Raw genomic sequence first — 8,007 nt, 5'->3', positions numbered from 1 at the left:
TTAGATCTGTTTGATTCATTCTGATATTGGTGAACGTGAACTAGTACTCCTAACTTATTTAGGAAACCACTTTGACCTATGGTCAGCAGCGAGTGTTTGTTAGTTTGTTGAATTTAGCCAGTAACCCAGCGCACTCGACACGCCCTGTCTGCAATCAGAAGCATTACAGTGTAGGCTGTGATTATTTAGCATTTGTTTAACATTACTACGAGCTATTGTTCAGTGTAACTGCGTGTATCTGGCACTGTCTTTGTCTGTATTCAGATATTAAGCGGCCAGTAATTGTGCTATTAGCAGTCCTGCGTGGGAGGGAGGGCCATCCTGGCCAGCCTTGTGTCATTCAACGCAACACAGGTGTTCACTGTCCTAATTAGTTACAGGTGACATATTTAACAGCCCCCCACCCGTCAGCGCCAGCAGCCTCATTCCCCCCTGTCTGAAGGGCCCCAATTACAAAGGGCAGGGACTCTAGCTACGGGGACTCCAGCGAGGAGAAGACTGCGAGGAGACGCTACACAGCAACAACAGGCAACCATGACGATCTCTCCGATTCCCGTCCTACTCTCTCCTTCCTCTCGGCGTACAGCTGTGTGCCATTGTTTACCTAATCCCTCTAACCTCATCTCTCTGCCTCTCCCCCCCTACTCCCTCTCCTCTACTCCACTCTCTGGAGGTCTGTGGAACTGCCACTCAGCTTCCAACTAGGCCGACTTCATCTCCGCCTTCGCCTCCCACCAGTCTCTGGATTTCCTCGCTCTCACCGAGACATGGATCTCCCCAGACAACTCTACCACCCCTGCTGCCTTATCCTCTCTCTTTGTCCTGTCCCACTCCCCTCGTCTTACTGGGCAGGGAGGAGGAACAGGGCTCCTGCTCTCCCCTTCTCTCCTCTTCTCTGTCCCCCCCTCTCTCTCCTCTATCTCAACCCACAGCTTTGAATTCCATGCAGTGGAAATCACCTCTCCCTCTCACCTCTTCCTTCTAGTTCTCTACCGTCCACCTGGTCCACTCACCTCCTTCCTGGACGAACTCGACTTTCTTCTCTCCTCTCTCCCCTTGCTGTCCTCACCTACCATCCTCCTGGGAGACTTCAACATCCACCTCTCCATCCCTTCCCACTGTGCTGGATTTCTTCATCTCCTTCACTCCTTCAACATCTCCCTCTCCCCCCACTCACACGGCTAACCGCCAGCTAGACCTCATCTTCTCAAGAGGCTGCTCCCCTTCAACACTCTCCATGACACCCATGGACATCTCGGACCACCACTTCATTTACTTCTCCCTTTCCCTTCCCTCCCTCCCCTCTTCACCCACTCCCTCTGTCACCTTCCGCCGTAATCTCCGCTCTGTCTCCCCCTCCACCCTTGCCTCCACTACCCTCACTCTCTTGCCTTCCATTGATTGTTTTTCAAATCTGTCAACTGTGCTACCTCCTCTTTGTTCTCCTCCCTCACCTCCTCCCTTGACTCTCTCTGTCCTCTCACGTCTCGTCCTGCCCGTCCCTCCCCTCCTCAGCCTTGGCTCTGCTGTTCTCCGTGCAACCCGAACTAGTCTGCGTGCCGCCGAACAAAAGTGGAAAAGGACCAAACTCCCAGCCGCCCTCGAACTCTACCGCTCCCTACTGTCCACATTCTCATCCTCTCAGCCAAGCCAAGAAATCTTACTTCCAATCTCTCTTCGAATCCACTATTAACAACCCTCGCAAACTCTTCTCCAACTTCTCCTCCCTCCTTGCCCCCCCTCCTCCTCCCTCATGTCTCACTGCTGATGATTTCGCCTCCTTCTCCTCCAAGATTACAGACATCCGCAGGCTCTTCAATACTCCACCCTCATCTCCCATCACACCGAAACCTCCCACTGACCTAGCTTCATTTTCTTCATTCTCACCTCTCTCAGATGCTGAAGTTTCTGCTCTCCTCCTACGTAACAAACCCACAACATGCGACCTGGACGCTCTCCCTTCTCGTCTCTTCCAAGCAACCGCTCCTGATCTTCTCCCCTTCATCTCCTCCCTCCTCAACTCCTCCCTCCTCTCTGGCTGTTTCCCCTCTGCATTTAAACAAGCTGCTGTCATCCCACTGCTCCAGAAACCAACCCTTGATGCCACCTCTCCTCAGAACTACCTCCCTGTCTCCCTACTTCCCTTCCTCTCCAAGACTCTCGAGCGGGCGGTCCACCGTCCGCTCTCGGACTTTCTGTCCCAACACTCACTCCTTGATCCTCTGCAATCCGGCTTCCGCACAGCTCACTCCACTGAGACGGCTCTCCCTGACTCCCTCAGCTGTGCTCGGGCGGCCTCCCTCTCCTCTGTCCTCATCCTCCTTGACCTCTCTGCAGCATTTGACACCGTCGATCACTCCATCCTCCTCTCCAGCCTCGCTGACCTTGGGATCTCTGGGACTGCTCTCACCTGCTTCCCCTCCTACCTACGGTCCTACCAAGTGACATGGCGAGGTTCCTCATCCACCCCCCAACCTCTCCTCACAGGTGTTCCCCAAGGCTCTGTCCTGGGCCGCTCCTGTTCTCTCTCTACACTCGCTCCCTGGGCCCCCTCATCGCTTCCCATGGCTTCTCCTACCACTTCTACGCTGATGATGCCCAGATCTTCCTGTCTTTTCCCTCTTCTGACCCCCTTATCCCCTCACACATCTCTTCCTGTTTGTCTGCCATTTCCGCCTGGATGCACTCGCACCACCTCAAGCTCAACCTCTCCAAATCAGATCTCCTCTTTTTCCCCCACTCTTCCTCATCCTCTGCTGACCTCCCAATCTCGATCCCCTTGGAATCCACCACACTCTCTCCTTCTTCCGCTAAAAATCCCTGGCCCCTAAGTGGTGGAACGACCTGCCCACCGAAGTCAAAACAGCAGAGTCCTTGACCTCATTCCGTCGCTTACTCAAGACGCATCTCTTCCGACATATATATATATATTATATTTGCACTTATGTTGTAAGTCGCCCTGGATAAGGGCGTCTGCCAAGAAATAAAAATAGTCATTTTGTATTCTTCTGTCTTTTAATAAAAACTGGTTTGTAAAATCAAAACTGTATTCTTTCATTTGATTGAAGGGACTTGTGTGAGGGAACCCATATTATTGGTCATGATTTAGAGGTCCCTTACCTCTATATAAATTAAGAGTGGCGTAGTCTATTGGGGTGTAATCCACATAAAGAAAACCCAGTTGTACTACATTTCCCCCTGGCCACACTTGGGTAGACGCCCCAATAGCAGAGATTGTCCACAAACACCGAGAGCGATGTATCAAAATGGCAGAAATGGGAAACTAGACGAGCTCTTTGAAAATGTCTTTGCCGCCACACAATCCTATTTCTGCCACAGGACCCTATTTCCGCCACACGTTTTCTAAATGTCGCTGTTGTTTTCATTGCCACTGTCATGTTTCAGATGTTTCCACCCCTTTCTCTTCACTGGTTGCTGACGTTTCTTCAAAGTTACCGCCCCCTCTCTCTCTCTCCTGGTTGCAGCATCGCCGCCTGCTGACGTGTTTCAAATGTTACCAGCCTTTTCTCTTCTCCGGTTGCTGCAACGTCCTGTTAATGAGTTTGTTTTGCTTTTGCACTTCTCGGCTTCCGTAGGTCCGTAGTTTAAATGATTCTCAATTTCTCTGCACATATGCTCTCCCAATGCATTAGCCCCCCTTCTGTTTAGATGTAGACCGTCCGGTTTGTACAGGTCCCATCTATCCCAGAAGACCAATGCTCCATAAACCTAAACCCCTCTTCCCTACACCAAGATTTCAACCACATGTTAAACTTTCTAATCTCTGCCTGTCTCCCTGGCCTGGCACGTGGTACCGGAAGTATTTCTGAGAAAACTACCGAGGAGGTTCTGCTCTTTAGTTTTGTTCCTAACTCTTTAAATTTGTCTTGCAGAACCTCTGTCCTACCTTTTCCTATGTCATTGGTTCCAATGTGGACCATGACCAGTGGATTCCCCCCGGCTTTGGCCAGTAGCTCGTCTACTAGTTTAGGGAGATCTGCAACCTGAGCACCAGGCAGGCAAGATACCATGCGGGTCTCCTTGTCACTAGAACACACTGTGTGATCTACACCTCTAAGAATTGAGTCTCCTACTATAACTACCTCCTTCGTCTGGGGGGGAGTGGGCACCATGGTGCTCTGGTGCTCAACTGCCCCCATCACTCTCTGAGCTGTCACTGTCCAACTCGGTGTCCAGCAGTTGGAACCTGTTGGGCAATTCAAGCTCTTGGGGTGTCTCTAGGGGTTGTGCACGCCCTGTTCTGCGGTTACGACCTACTGTAACCCAGCAGTTCTCTACACTGTCCTGCTCTAAGGTTTCAACTCTCCTAGGTTTTGGCTGCACACCATCTCTCTCATGGGCTGATTAATCAATTCTTATATATCCCTAATACAGCGCAGATCGACAAGCTGAGCCTCAAGATCACGAACCTTGATCTCTAGGATTTCAACCTGACGACAACGTTCACAAATGAAGCCTTCTTAGATGAGTTAATCCAGGAAGGCAATCATTCTGCAAACCTGACACTGTAGTGGCCACATGCTTCTAAATGTATATATATATATATATATACAGTGGGGGAAAAAAGTATTTGATCCCCTGCTGATTTTGTACGTTTGCCCACTGACAAAGAAATGATCAGTCTATAATTTTAATGGTAGGTGTATTTTAACAGTGAGAGACAGAATAACAGCAAAAAAATCCAGAAAAACGCATTTCAAAAAAGTTATAAATTGATTTGCATGTTAATGAGTGAAATAAGTATTTGACCCCTTCGATTTAGTACTTGGTGGCAAAACCCTTGTTGGCAATCACAGAGGTCAGACGTTTCTTGTAGTTGGCCACCAGGTTTGCACACATCTCAGGAGGGATTTTGTCCCACTCCTCTTTGCAGATCCTCTCCAAGTCATTAAGGTTTCGAGGTTGACGTTTGGCAACTCGAACCTTCAGCTCCCTCCACAGATTTTCTATGGGATTAAGGTCTGGAGACTGGCTAGGCCACTCCAGGACCTTAATCTGCTTCTTCTTGAGCCACTCCTTTGTTGCCTTGGCTGTGTGTTTTGGGTCATTGTCATGCTGGAATACCCATCCACGACCCATTTTCAATGCCCTGGCTGAGGAAAGGAGGTTCTCACCCAAGATTTGACAGTACATGGCCCCGTCCATCGTCCCTTTGATGCAGTGCAGTTGTCCTGTCCCCTTAGCAGAAAAACACCCCCAAAGTATAATGTTTCCACCTCCATGTTTGACGGTGGGGATGGTGTTCTAGGGGTCATTCCTCCTCCTCCAAACATGGCGAGTTGAGTTGATGCCAAAGAGCTTGATTTTGGTTTCATCTGACCACAACACTTTCACCCAGTTCTCCTCTGAATCATTCAGATGTTGGCAAACCTCAGACGGGCCTGTACATGTGCTTTCTTGAGCAGGGGGACCTTGCGGGCGCTGCAGGATTTCAGTCCTTCATGACGTAGTGCGTTACCAATTGTTTTCTTGGTGACTATGGTCCCAGCTGCCTTGAGATCATTAACAAGATCCTCCCGTGTAGTTCTGGGCTGATTCCTCACCGTTTTCATGATCATTGAAACTCCACGAGGTGAGATCTTGCATGGAGCCCCAGACTGAGGGAGACTGACAGTTATTTTGTGTTTCTTCCATTTGCGAATAATCGCACCAACTGTTGTCACCTTCTCACCAAGCTGCTTGGCGATGGTCTTGTAGCCCATTCCAGCCTTGTGTAGGTCTACAATCTTGTCCCTGACATCCTTGGACAGCTCTTTGGTCTTGGCCATGGTGGAGAGTTTGGAATCTGATTGATTGATTGCTTCTGTGGACAGGTGTTTTTTATACAGGTAACGAGCTGAGATTAGGAGCTCTCCTTTTAAGAGAGTGCTCTTAATCTCAGCTCGTTACCTGTATAAAAGACACCTGGGAGCCAGAAATCTTGCTGATTGATAGGGGATCAAATACTTATTTCCCTCATTAACATACAAATCAATTTATAACTTTTTTGAAATGCGTTTTTCTGGATTTTTTTGTTGTTATTCTGTCTCTCACTGTTAAAATACATCTACCGTTAAAATTATAGACTGATCATTTCTTTGTCAGTGGGCAAACATACAAAATCAGCAGGGGATCAAATACTTTTTTCCCTCACTGTATATTAAAAAAAAAAAAGTAACGTCTCTTGGTTCCTGCTGCCTATTCAACTTTTGTCAGCGAGAAACAGCGCAACTCTTTCTCAACAGCTGCTTTAAGTAGCTTTTGTCTACCTGCCCCCAATTCACACCTAACTGGCCCCACCTGGCTCCTCCTGCAACAGAATTCCTGCTAGTCCTAGACAAAATCTCCCTTCTCCAACCCATTTACTTTCACCAACTCAGCAGCTGAACTGAATTGACTTCAATTTAGGCAAACTACAGACAATGCTAACTTCAATTTAGGCAAACTTAAAACAAAATGAGCAATACTAAGACTGGTCTGAAACTAGTCAAACAACAATATGGCTGCCTCTCACCTGTACTCTCCGGTCTCTCTCAGTGGCAACTTGTAAATGACATTTTTTAGAGAATTGTCAAGACATCGGGACATTTCATTTAAATCCAGGATGGTCACCGTCGTCTGTCATGTTTGTGTGTATTTATACCAAAACAAGTGAATGTGTTTTGTCACGGCACACTGTACTGCAGTCTGATGCATTCCTCTATTCAGCAGGGGTTTCACTATCTTTTCAAACACTGTTAAATGTCTTTCTGCTCCAAGCAATTGATCCTGTGTGGCACTTTCCCACCATACATTCATAACTGCTCAAATGTAATTGTCTTCTCAAGGTAAACACCCCTATTCCTTCTGCCACATCTCTCACATTGGTCACATTACTGTAGTTACAATTTCACAATGCATTGGCGCTGTGTCTGGCTGCGTAAGAGACATCACAGTATGTGCCTGTTACGACCCCACACTTGTGCAGGCTGTGCGGTGTCGTTTTCTTGTTGGCGCTGTGTTTTCCCCTCTCTCTCCCTCGTCACTCGTCATTGGTCCGTTTGTTTCCCGTGCTGTCCCAGGTCGTCCAAACAGAAGAGGCTGGCTGACTACTTGAACCCTCCCGTTTCGTTCCACAGGAGACTCATCATTCTGAATGTGTTGTCTGTGCTGTCCCAAGCTGTGTGCGTCTGCTATTGTTATACCTGCGGGGTTCGTGTGTATTGTTGGTGTATCTTATCTGTGTCAATCGTACTGTCACCCATCCCTGTATTCAGCCTGGGGAGGGCGAGGTAGGTAGGTAGGTAAGTAAGACGCCCCAGGGCTTACATATTCATCACGTAGGATTGGGTTTTGTTGTAACACACCAGGCTAGTCCATCGCAGGGAGCCGCAGTGTGTATTTTTGGGCTAGACTAGGTGGGTTGCTGTTGGGCTTAAATAGGTTGGGGTTTTGTTTATTTCTTTGATTTGGCACCCGTGTGTTCGTCCTCCCTTTGCATCTGTGTTATTGTTCATTATTGTGATTTATCCGGGGTAATTGTCAGATTCTGGACAGATGTGTTAGACAGCACTCTCTCTCTATATATATATATATACAGCTCTGGAAAAAATGAAGAGACCACTCCAAGTTCAGAAATCAACGTTAAGTGGTCTCTTCATTTTTTCCAGAGCTGTATATATGAGACACATATTGAACATATGTATACAAAATGATACTGTACCCTACTCACAGATGCAGAAACACATGGCTCTGCAGACAGAGACTCACTGACACACTGGCACAGAGGCCACAGTCAAATTCTCTCTCCTTTATCAGTCTCTGTCTTCACTCCCCAGGACATCGCTCACTTGGCCACGCAGGAGCACAAGCATGTTGATATAGGTTGGAATGATGGTTCTATGTGCTCTGTGCAATGCTGTGGTAGAATGAATGCTCATAAATCATACTGTGTGCCCCTGTGATGGGTGTGTAAATCCTGAAGCTCTCACTATCGAGGCTGATGTCTGGCCTCTAAAGGGCTTGAGC

This window comes from Amia ocellicauda, chromosome 14 (genome assembly GCF_036373705.1).
Source record: "Amia ocellicauda isolate fAmiCal2 chromosome 14, fAmiCal2.hap1, whole genome shotgun sequence".
Lineage (NCBI taxonomy): Eukaryota > Metazoa > Chordata > Actinopteri > Amiiformes > Amiidae > Amia > Amia ocellicauda.
This window is presented reverse-complemented; position numbering follows the sequence as displayed.